Source organism: Corylus avellana, chromosome ca9 (genome assembly GCF_901000735.1).
Source record: "Corylus avellana chromosome ca9, CavTom2PMs-1.0".
NCBI lineage: Eukaryota > Viridiplantae > Streptophyta > Magnoliopsida > Fagales > Betulaceae > Corylus > Corylus avellana.
In genome coordinates, this window is record NC_081549.1 from 18,902,293 (window position 1) to 18,913,355 (window position 11,063).

Consider the following 11,063-nt stretch of genomic DNA (forward strand, 5'->3'; position numbering starts at 1 on the left):
TCTGCAAAAATGTCGAAGCTTTATGGTGGTTTTTTTTTTTTTTTTTCTTGAGAAAGAGATGAAAAATAAGAAGCAAGGGATCTCATTTTCCCCTTTCCCATATACGAGGGAAATTTTTTTTAGACGGAAAAAGAAAAGCCTTTGGAGGGAATTTTTTTTAACCATCCACTAAAAAAGTAGGTGTTTCATTCTGAGCCATTAGATGCATTCAATGGCTCAGATTTGTAAAAAAATCCACGGCTAGCTGGGAATCTTGATGAGGAACCGACCTAAAAAAAAACCCTAACCCTAACCTAAATTTAATTGTTCCGGAGAGTATCACCTGCCGCCCTTCTCTCTCTCAGACGCTCTCGACGTCTCGCTCTCTCACCAATCAGACCGACGATTCTCTGTGCTCTCGGCGTCTCGCGCCTCGCGGCCTCGCTTCTGTGGCTTTGACGCTCCGTGCTCTCCTCGCCTCTCACGGTCTGTCTCGTCTCGCCTCTCAGTTGAGGTATGTTTGGTTTTCTTTGGTTTTGTTTAGATTCAGAGGCTCTCATGGTTTTCTCGCCTCACGGTTTCTTTTGTTTTGTTTGGTTTTCAGCCCATCTTGTTGAGATTCAGAGTCTGCCCTCAACGCTCTCAACCAGTGTGTAACGGTAATGCGTGTTTTTCAGTCTGGGTTTTTTCATTTAGATCGGAATGTGATTTGAAGGTTGATTTTTGTTGATGGGTAAGCCGTATTTAGGGTTTATGGGTAGCGTTCTTTTTGCCCATGTGATCACTTTTGGTTTTGTAGGTTCACTTGGTATAATGAATTTGATATCTTGATCTGTGTTTGTTTGCTTTCATTTGGGTGTGCGATTATGTGTCATTTACAAGTCTTGAAGTAACTTATTTTGAATTACTTTGTGTGTAATATGTGTAGTCTTTACCCTTTTTTCTCTGTTTTTTCTTTTTTTTTTGTTTTTCGTTTTGATTTCTCCTCCTCTGGTAGTGGCACATAGATCCCGTTTTTTTAGTTGTTTTTGGATTTCTAATATGAGTTTGATTGTTCTAAATCTGAATCTCAGATTTTTTGTGGGTTAACTCTAGGTTTTCTCATTTTTAGGGAAATATATGGGCCTTTCGTGTGAAGTGTTGTCACTTTTAGGGATTCTTTTGTAAACAAACATCTTGTTTGCTGAACCGCATCAAATCTCTGCAAAAGCACATCTGAAGCATACAAAAGCAAAGTGCAGTAACTCCCTCTCTTGATCCTTTGATAAACCTCTGTTTCAAACAAAAAATTGTCAAAAATCCATACAAAACCCCACCAAGAAAATCATCAAGCACATAAATAAACACTATAAAAAAATAAATCTTTTATTTTTGGGTGAGAGCAATTGATGGAGTGAAGAAATATTCTGCAGCAATAGTCATTTATTTTGCCATTTTTTTTTATATGCATTAACTTTTTGTGTGTATTTTTTTGTAGAAAATGGTTGTCAACACTTCACAGGGGAGACTACAGAATGAGATAGACGAAAGAAACAACGCTTTAAGGTTGACTTACAATAAGGTATTGCTAGGCTCTACAGATATTAAGTTTTGAGATTTTTGAATATTTATTTTCCTTAAGTTTATTGACGCCTGGATAATGTTGTTTGTAGATTAGATTTCTAATTGTTAGTAAGTTATTTTATTGAATTCAAAGTATACGATATATAGGATCTCCTACAATTTTTCCTTTGGGGTATGTTGACCTGCTTCCTTTATATAGTGAGTGACATGTTCTCTTTTTTTGTTAGGATTTCAGCAGCATTGAAAGACATATTTCTAGGTTGATCAGACAAATAAGTGGGACCAAAGAGATTGTCAGGTGAGGGTACCTAATTTTTATTTTTATTTTTGGCATTCATTCAATTCTTAAGTTACACACACCCAATGGTTCTTGAACCCACTATTTCACCCTCCACCTCATTTTTATTGTGGGAGTACGTATTTTTTGAGCTAGAGCTCATTGACTAGTACACCCTAAATTATATTATCACGATAAGTATGCAAATGACATCAATTTTTTCCCTTCATACTAGCCAATCACAACTTTTCTTGGGACTTGCCCTAACAGTGATATGAAGGACTTAGTTTTTGCCTGCCTTCAAGTGGATTTTTACCCTTGACTTTGGTGGACCAGATTGGCTGGTTGGAACGGTAAATTAAGTGCCAACCCCTTGGCCTTTTTGGTTTTTTTTGTTTGCATCATTCAAGACACTAAACTAATAAAGTGATTGTAACTGATCGGACTGGTTGATTTATCTTCTGTTATTCATTTGTGAAGAATGTACTTACTGCTTCAGCCTCTTAAGATAGATGAGGGATTTCTTATTTTTGAGATGATTTGATCTAGTGGCATGATTTAGGTTGGAACCTGTATGAACTTACTACTGAGGCATTTTATGGCTTTTGGCATGATAGCTGATTGTCTTCTAAGGCTCTGTGATTGGCTCTGGTTAGCCAATCCATCATCTTTAGCTTGCATAGCTGTAGAGAAGATGAGTTTCTTTCTAAGGCTGAGCAAGTCTCATTGTTAAAGAACTCAAATTTTGGTTTCATTCATGATCTTCATTTTGGTTAAAATTCTTTGCAATAATGTAATTAATACTTCTGTATCTTTGTTTTTATCAATTTACAACTTGCAGTGAAAAGTCGCATGATATTTTTAAGATTGTCAATGATCCTCTTTGCCCTCAATCCATCAGCATTGCAGCGTTTGCAAAGAAGGTAATTTCAAGTATTTGGCCAAAGACGTGCATTTTTTTTCTTCCTTCATTTATTTGTTGTTTGTATCATAAAAGTCATGAGAATGGGAAGGATAGAGGGAAAACTTTGAAACATGCATGTTAAATATGCTTAATGTTGGAAAATATGGGATTTTATTTGGTATATGGAAATAGAGTTGAAGGACAACATTTAGAAGTTGATCTAAATACTTTGTAAGCGTACGTGCAAATCAAAACAACGGAGAAGGTAGAACTTAGAAATTAGGTTTACCATTGTATTGTAAAAGTTCTCTACCATGAACTCGCCATGGGTTTAGAAAGAGAAAAAAAATCTAACATGACTTTTATTACCATGTAAGGCCTTAACAGTTTGAGATTGTCTGACAATGGAATTTAAATAGTCATTTCCTCTTATTTTAAGAAATTAATTGGATCTAGTCTTGAGAGCCTGTTCTGCTCATATATTTTTTGTCATCATATTTGATTAGTCTTTAGACTTTCTACTATTGTGCTCTGGTTTGAAATTTTGCCATTACAGGATACTTACATAAAACACTCCTTATTCAATTTTGATACAGGTTGTCTCACGCTGTGAAAGCCCTGAAAACAATGCATTTGCATGTGGCCATGTCATTGTTCTTGTTACTTCACAGGTACATCATGTTGAATTCATTGGTATTGCTAGATGTTGATTAAAGAGATCCTTCATTGGTTAATGGCTGTTGGATGCTCTTTTTAACTTTCTTTTACACATTAGGATGATATTCAAAGGTTGGAAAACCAAAGGATCCATTTCAAAACTTCAAAATATTGCTACTTTACGGACTATTTTGACTTGTTTTGTGCTTATGAGAGAAAACATGTGTACGCTCTGTAAGTTGAGAGTGATGTCAGCTTGATGCAGATGGTAGCGGTATAATTGTTTTGGCGAGGGTTTGATGTGGGCACCTTTTAGGGATATCTTAATGAAACAAAGCCTAGAGGGGTTTCATGGAAGGTATTATTGTGAAATTGGAAGAAGTCCTCACATCAGGATTTAGATGTTTGTTCTTGTATTCATATTCTTCTGGAAATACACATGCTGACGCATACATTGATATGACTAGTAAAGTGCACAAGTCCTCACATCAAACATTTTAATCATAGTAATCCTAATCACGAAGAAAGCTAATGCCTTTTCTTCATTTGATATGTACGTACATGCATGTTTGTAGGAAGAAATTGTGTGCTCCTTTCCTTGGAATCAGTGTTTATGCAATAATAAAGTCTTGCTATGCCAAAGTAACTCATCCATTTAGCAATATTGATTTCTAAATTTACTGAAGATATAGAGTTTTCTCTGTACAACTGCATTGATATTTGCCCATCTTTCGATTCAGGTTCCACTTGCAATGGATCTCCTTCTAGCTGAGCTCCACAGAGCTTGCATTTACACTGTTCCAAAGCACATAATGTACTCAAAGGTGACGTTTATTAACTCAAAGACGCTATTTATTAATGTTTGGTATCATTGTGCTATGGTGATTTTTATAATTATTCTTTCAAGTTTTTGACGAATCCAATAAAATAGTAAAGTGGAAAGTTTTAAATTGCTTGGCCTTCTCTCTTGTTACTGCTGCTCTTGTTTTGGATTTGGCTGTGACTGTATGGAATTTAAATTAATTTTTTTACTATTTCAGTCGGCATTTGAATCCAAAGAGGCTTATTTCAAGGCTATTGGATACAAAGAAAGTGACGGAAAGATTGAGAGCAGCGAGGACTATTTGAGACGGTTAGAGTCCTACATGAAACTGTATGGGGCTTTGATTCAGGTTTGTATCTATGATCTTATGCTTTAGACTTTTTATGTGTTGAAGTGCTTTATTTTTAGTTATAGGCAATTCACGAAAAGCAAGCTTTGTTGATATGGTACTACTATCACACCCATCTTTAGTCTCTTTATTCATGGAAACAAAAGCAGCTTATCAAGAATGACTGTTTTGGCAGACGGAAGTAGATGGCGTCCAGAACGTACATGGTCTGAAAGAAGGTTGGGCATGGATTGCAAGGTTCTTGAACACTCTTCCTGCTAATCGATATACGGGTGTTGCTCTGTATGCATTCCTGGAAGTAAGTCGAGTTGGTATAGAAACATAATGCACTTTCACAACATAATATTTGAAAACCTTTGAGGTTAAAAAATTGCATGTTTCCACAGATGGCAGGCTTTGCTCTCTTCAGAAAATACAAATCTCAATTCATGACAATGCTTAGCATCATCTCTAACGACTTTCTGGAAGCATTGAAAGCACGTGAAGAGCCCGGGTTAAGGGCAACCGTCGTCAGGATCCAATCCTACATGGAAGACAAAAGGTTCCTCGAGGAGCCAGAGGGAAGGGTCTGCAAGGTTCTTTGCTATCAAGTGTTCTGGTGCCGGGAATGGAGGATGAAAATGATGGGATTTGATTTGATTTTCAAGAACTACATGTATATTAGCCATTTTTCTGATTTGATTTGAGTTTTAATAAGAGAATGTGTCGTTTGAAGTTGCAAATTATTTTGTATGTGGACCAATGTGCTTGTGAAGTTTGTTAAGAAATGTTGTGTAAATGAGTCAAATTGTTTTGATGAATGACTCCAGTATAGATTCAATTGGAATTGTCAGGTTCAACTCACCTACCCTGCTTATAGTTGCTGAAAAAACGTTGTATGTACCAATGTTTATCAAAACAGAAACAATACAAAACAGCAAAGCCATTGTGCGACATGAAATTGATTCAGACTGTAAAATTATCAATCACTGTTCCAATTCCCTGGCTGGAGTTCATTAATAATAAGATCAAAACGTTTATTGCATGCTTAAACAGGCACATGAGAGAATTCCTCTGAAATAATTAGTGCTGAAATAATACAATTTACTAAATTTTGCAGACATCTGTTAAGGTTTATCCTCAATTCTAGTACATGGATTTTTTTTCAAAAAGCATTAATAATATTTTCATAACCAAGATGTAATTTGATGAAACGAGGACATTCCTCCAAAATCAAATCAAGCCACATTGGCACCTGTCTGCCAATACTCATATTTAGGCACACCATAATTTATCAATGTGTATATTTTTATTTTTTTATTGGATAACCCACCTCCCCCCCCCCCAAAAAAAAGGTATGGTTATAACATTTCCTCACTCAATGGAGGATAACACTCATTTTGAAGAAAACCCCCAGTTGGCCTAGTGGTTGAAGTTTGTGGTCTTAGGGAATATCACCTCATAGATCTCAAGTTCGAGACTTGCTAGGTGCAAACTCCCTCTTAGAGGGTGTAGAAGCCAGCGATTTGCCTGAATCCGTGTAGGAAAACTTCCGAGGGTGCGGTGCACGGGTCCGAGGTTTACTCTGCAGACGTAGGTTGAAAAAATCAGAACATGCACATGGCATTGACCAGCATGTACTCCCTCACACCAATCATGTCACTGTCCAACACAAGCATGACTTCTTTGTTGCTCTAAGAACAAGAACAATTCATTGCTAAACAATCCTGCAAATGCAGACTCAATTATGTTGTCACCAGCTTTAGCTTCTCTAAAATAATGGAATCAGACATGAGTGTATGAAATAATCAATGGACAGTTAAGTCTCACTAATTAGGAGCTACGATTATAATGACAAACAATTCTCTTGGAGATAATCTTCTCACTTTGTTAATTTACAGCCAGTGTATGTGGTACATTATATACAAGCACGAGAGAGACTTTTACAAGGAAATTTCTACTGATTGAAAATCTAATTTATGACAGGAGCGTCATGTTAATTGCTGGAGCGTTTTGTCTTTAATGTTTTCCTTATGAAGGTATATTTGACTATTGGCTATAACTCATGAATCTCCAGCTGTGTGTTTCCTTGTATGATTACTAGAAGCTTCTGGCGCAATAACTTGAGCTGGATATTTCCTTCCAGCTGTATGTTTCCTTGTTGAGTTCTCCTTGACAGGTGTGGTCTTGAGTGTAGGAGAGGATTGTGGCACAATATCTCCTTATTAAATTTTTATCAAGATTTCTAGTATTCTTAGGATTTGGATTTGTAGCCAATATAAAGGCATGCTTTGGTGTTTGTTATCATTGTTTTTCATTAAATAAAATTTATTTTGAGAGATTCTCTTTTTTACTTGTAGATTCCATAGATTTTCCTAGAGGGTTTTAGAACGTTTGGAGTTATTGTGCAACAATTGGTTTTTACTTGTGGATTCCATAGATAACATAGTTTATTTCCCACTGTAACAATTGGTATTAGAGAGAGAAGTATGGCAAATTATGGAGCCAGAAAAAGATTTTCTATCAATGGTACTTGTGGGAACAAAGTTTCAAGAATTGAGGTTGATGACCTAAAGCAGTAGATAGCAGATATTCGCTTTATGCTCACTAGACTCATCGATAACCGAGGTCTCACTACTAATAGGATACGCGCTGGTGATGTAGCTCACAGCCTACCTGTTGATAGATCTATTTATCATCAACCCACCAATAGGTTTTGTGCCTGAGAAATTGCTCGTGGTCAGCCTATTGACAAGCATATTCAATATCAAGCCATTTCATGCAATGTGAAGCAAGAAAATTAGGTTCTATCTCAACCACAGATCACATGCGACAATGGATCTGATGATGAGGAACCAAGGGAGCATAGTTGAAGTGAAGGAAGTTTGTATAGAGAAAATGGAGAATGAGAAAGAAATAAAGAAGATCATGAAGAAATCATAGTCAAATAAGTTAAAGACATTAATTCACCACAGGGATATTCTTGACGTAATTTCCCTATCACAAGGTATGGAGTACGGACAATATTCAAATTTGCAATACTATTACAGTGTTAAATGAAATCCTTCAAAGAACAATTTTGCTGAACTACCCCATATTTTCTTCAAAAGATGACCATTGCAATATTTCTAGGAAAAAAAAAAAAAAAGATAGTTATTTCTTAGTTGAGAGGATTTTTTCGCAATATTGATTCAATTTTAAGAAGAATGGTTATTACTTATCAAGAAAAAAATTTATTCGATACAACAAATTTCTAAGATTACAAGAATTGAAACTCACCAATACTTGGAAAAAGATTTAGTGATGACGATTATAGCATGTTGCTTGGTTCGTGTCTAAAGTTGAGAAAGATTTTTTGGGATCCAATTGGTAAGGTACGAGTTTTTACAAGGCTACATGGTTATATGTTGATTTTGGTTAGAAGATAGAGAAAAGGAAGAAAAGCATAGACGTTGTTAATTGGCATTCCAGTAGATCAAGAGAGATGATAAAACTCAAGGATGAGTTTTCGCGAAGTGGAGACTGATGTAGGACAAAAGACCCACTTTTCATGAATTTTGTTATGCTTTGCTAGTTTTTTTAAAAGGTGCTTTTTTCAAAATAAATCCATTAGGAATCCTTTGTTCATTAGAAATCAGGATTCTTCATTTATAATAAGTAGGAATTCTTGTCCTTTAAGGATTAGAATTCTTAATTTAATTTCTATTAGGATTTGTAGCCCATAGAAAGGCATGCTTTGGTGTATGTTTTCATTGAATAATATTTTCTTTGAGAGTTTCTCTATTTTCTTGGTGGATTCCATCCCCCCTTCTTTTTTTTTTTTTCTTTTTTTTTTTATTTTTTTTTTATGGATTTCATAACCTTTGGAGTTATCGCTCGTAATTTTGTTTATCCCCCACCTTCCAGATAGACATGAAACACACGCAGCACACATGAGGTGGCCTTGGTTAGGATTTAAAAGAAAAATTCTAACAAAAATGTGACATTGCAAGCTTTTTAAACTTTGGTACCTGACAGACATTAGAGTTTTTGAAGTTTAAAACCGCGATCGCAATAGTAAAAAAATATTAGAGGAGTATGCAAGTGAAGAGTTTTTTATTTATTTTATTTTATTTTATTTTATTTTTTTATTCAAATAAGAGAAACCAGGGGAAGGGAATGAGTAAGTGAAGTTTCTCTTAAAAGAATTAATGCGGGCTCCTTAGTTTTTCTAGTTTTGTTTGTAATAATAATAATTATTATTATTATTGTAATTATTTGTTCCTTCTATCATGGATGTTAATTCATTGTTAGTCATAGGAAATGCTCAATTCGATCATCACCAACAATAAGATGGAAAAATAGTAATATAATTAAGTAGGTCCAACAGCTTGCCAAGTATCAAAACAAACAAATTGAACAAAAATAATAACATACACACACACACACACACATATATATATATATATATATATATATATGATCATCACCACACTTTATTATTGCGAAACTCTAGGCTTTTTATAAAAGCACTTCATTCACCAAATTGTTTAGGTTGATGGATGAAGATCCATGTGGACCAGTGGCCTCCTTGGCCAATTTCTTCCACTCCATGGCCTTTTTCTTCATTTTCTTACCTTTGTCTCCCTCCATCAGCTCTCTCACAATCTTCTCAACTTCCTCTCTATTGGCACAACTACGAATCTCCATGCCAATGCCCCATTCATTGCAAGTATACTTGGAGTTTGTTTGCTGATCCCCAAAGAATGGCCAACAAAGCATTGGCACTCCTGCGGTCACACTTTCAATCGTTGAATTCCACCCGCAATGAGTTAAGAATCCTCCAATTGAGGGGTGGTTCAGCACTTCCTCTTGAGGGCACCAACTAGCTATTAGACCTCTTTCTTTTGTTTCTATATGGAACTCTGGCGGCAAAATCGCCGATTCACCGATTACTAAATCTGGTCTAATTACCCACAAGAAAGGGTACTTACTATTTGCAAGTCCCCAACCAAACTCAGTGAGCTGTTGTGATGTCATGACGGTTATGCTACCAAAATTTACATACAATACTGAGTTGGGTGCCTTGGAGTTGAGCCAATGAAGGCACTCGGTTTCTTCTACCCATAAATTATACCCAATTGATTTCAAATGGTCATTGTGTGAGTGATCGAGCAGGAGTTGGAGAGGGCCAATGACATATAACCGAGGAAACATGGGGTAGAGAGCATCCAAAACTTCATGCTCTAACGCATCAAATGTCTGAACAATGATTGCCGAAGCTTTGGGAGCTCACTCTACTACTTCAACGATAAATTTGAACATAACATCATTGGGATATGTGGTTTGAATAAAGCTCGGGAGATCACTCAGTCGGATATCTCTCATACCTGGAATCCAGTCTATAATTGTGTCTAGATATCCATTTGTGAGATAGCTCTCATCTGCAAAAACAAATAATGTTTTTTAGTTCAACAAATTGCAATTAAGGCTCTGTTTGTTTAGACGTAAAATGTTTTCGAACGAAAAATATTTTCAGTGAAGAAAAATGAGAAAACTGCGAGAGATAGTGCATGTGCAAGATGGAGAAGTTCAAACTCGAAAAATGGTTTACGCTTTTAAAAAAGAAAAATCATTTTACGAAAATTAAAAAAAAGTTTTTGTGGTCAAAGAAAATATTTTTGTTGATCACATAAACATTTTTCGATGGTACTAAATACTGAAAAATAAGAAAAAAGTTTTATAGAAAACAAACAATAAGAGACTAAAAAAAGGGGGAAGGGTGGGGGGAATCGGAAGATTTCAGTAGGGAATTGTCCTTTTTGTTACACCTTTTAGTGGCGTGAAGCCTTTCTCCCTGAGATGAGAAAAATGCATACAAGCCATTAAGGTGCAAGCAGAGATAGTGAAGAGCATTGCAATAGGGATTCCAAGTTCAAGAGCAGCGGTGATAGTGAATGGCATGAAACCATCGGAGACAATGCAAGTCACCGGAGGATTGTTTTCAGTGTTATGGAGTTTCCGGAGCAAGTCGGAAAAAGGAGCCGAGAAGTTCTTCATAATGGAATCGCAAAGGGAAGGGACGTCTTGGCTGGCGTTGAGATCCGACGGAGGGAGGCTGTCGGGAATAGTAAAGAATCGGAAGTTAGGGAGGCCATCCAAGGAGTTGGAGCCTCTTGATCTCAAAAAACGTTGGTGGTTGAACTCGGTATTCACAAAGGTTATGTGAAAACCTTTGCGGTGGAGAAGCTTTGAAAATTTGAGCATGGCCTTTATGTGGCTTTGGAAAGGGGCTGCAACGCAAACTGCATGAGGCTTTTGATCTGCTCCTTCCATTTCCTTCTCTCTTTCTCATGTGCTATCTTCAGATTCATGGTATCTATAAATAGACCTATTTGATGATCATCACAATTTTGGCTTAATTAGAATGTCATAGTCCCAGTTGATTTATAACGCACGTTCTAGATGCACGACAAATGCACCGAACCGGGGGCTGGTCCCTACGAATGATTCATATATTGTTTTTCTTCCGAAATGAAATTTATCTATTTGG

The 11,063-nt window shown here is 36.2% G+C and overlaps 2 pseudogenes; one reads left to right on the forward strand and one right to left on the reverse strand.

Annotated features, from left to right (window-relative positions):
- The first annotated feature begins 267 nt into the window (after positions 1–267).
- LOC132192170 (mRNA export factor GLE1-like) lies at positions 268–5,330 on the forward strand (annotated as a pseudogene).
- Positions 5,331–9,031: 3,701 nt separating this feature from the next.
- Positions 9,032–10,846, reverse strand: LOC132192168 (7-deoxyloganetin glucosyltransferase-like; annotated as a pseudogene).
- Positions 10,847–11,063: the final 217 nt, after the last annotated feature.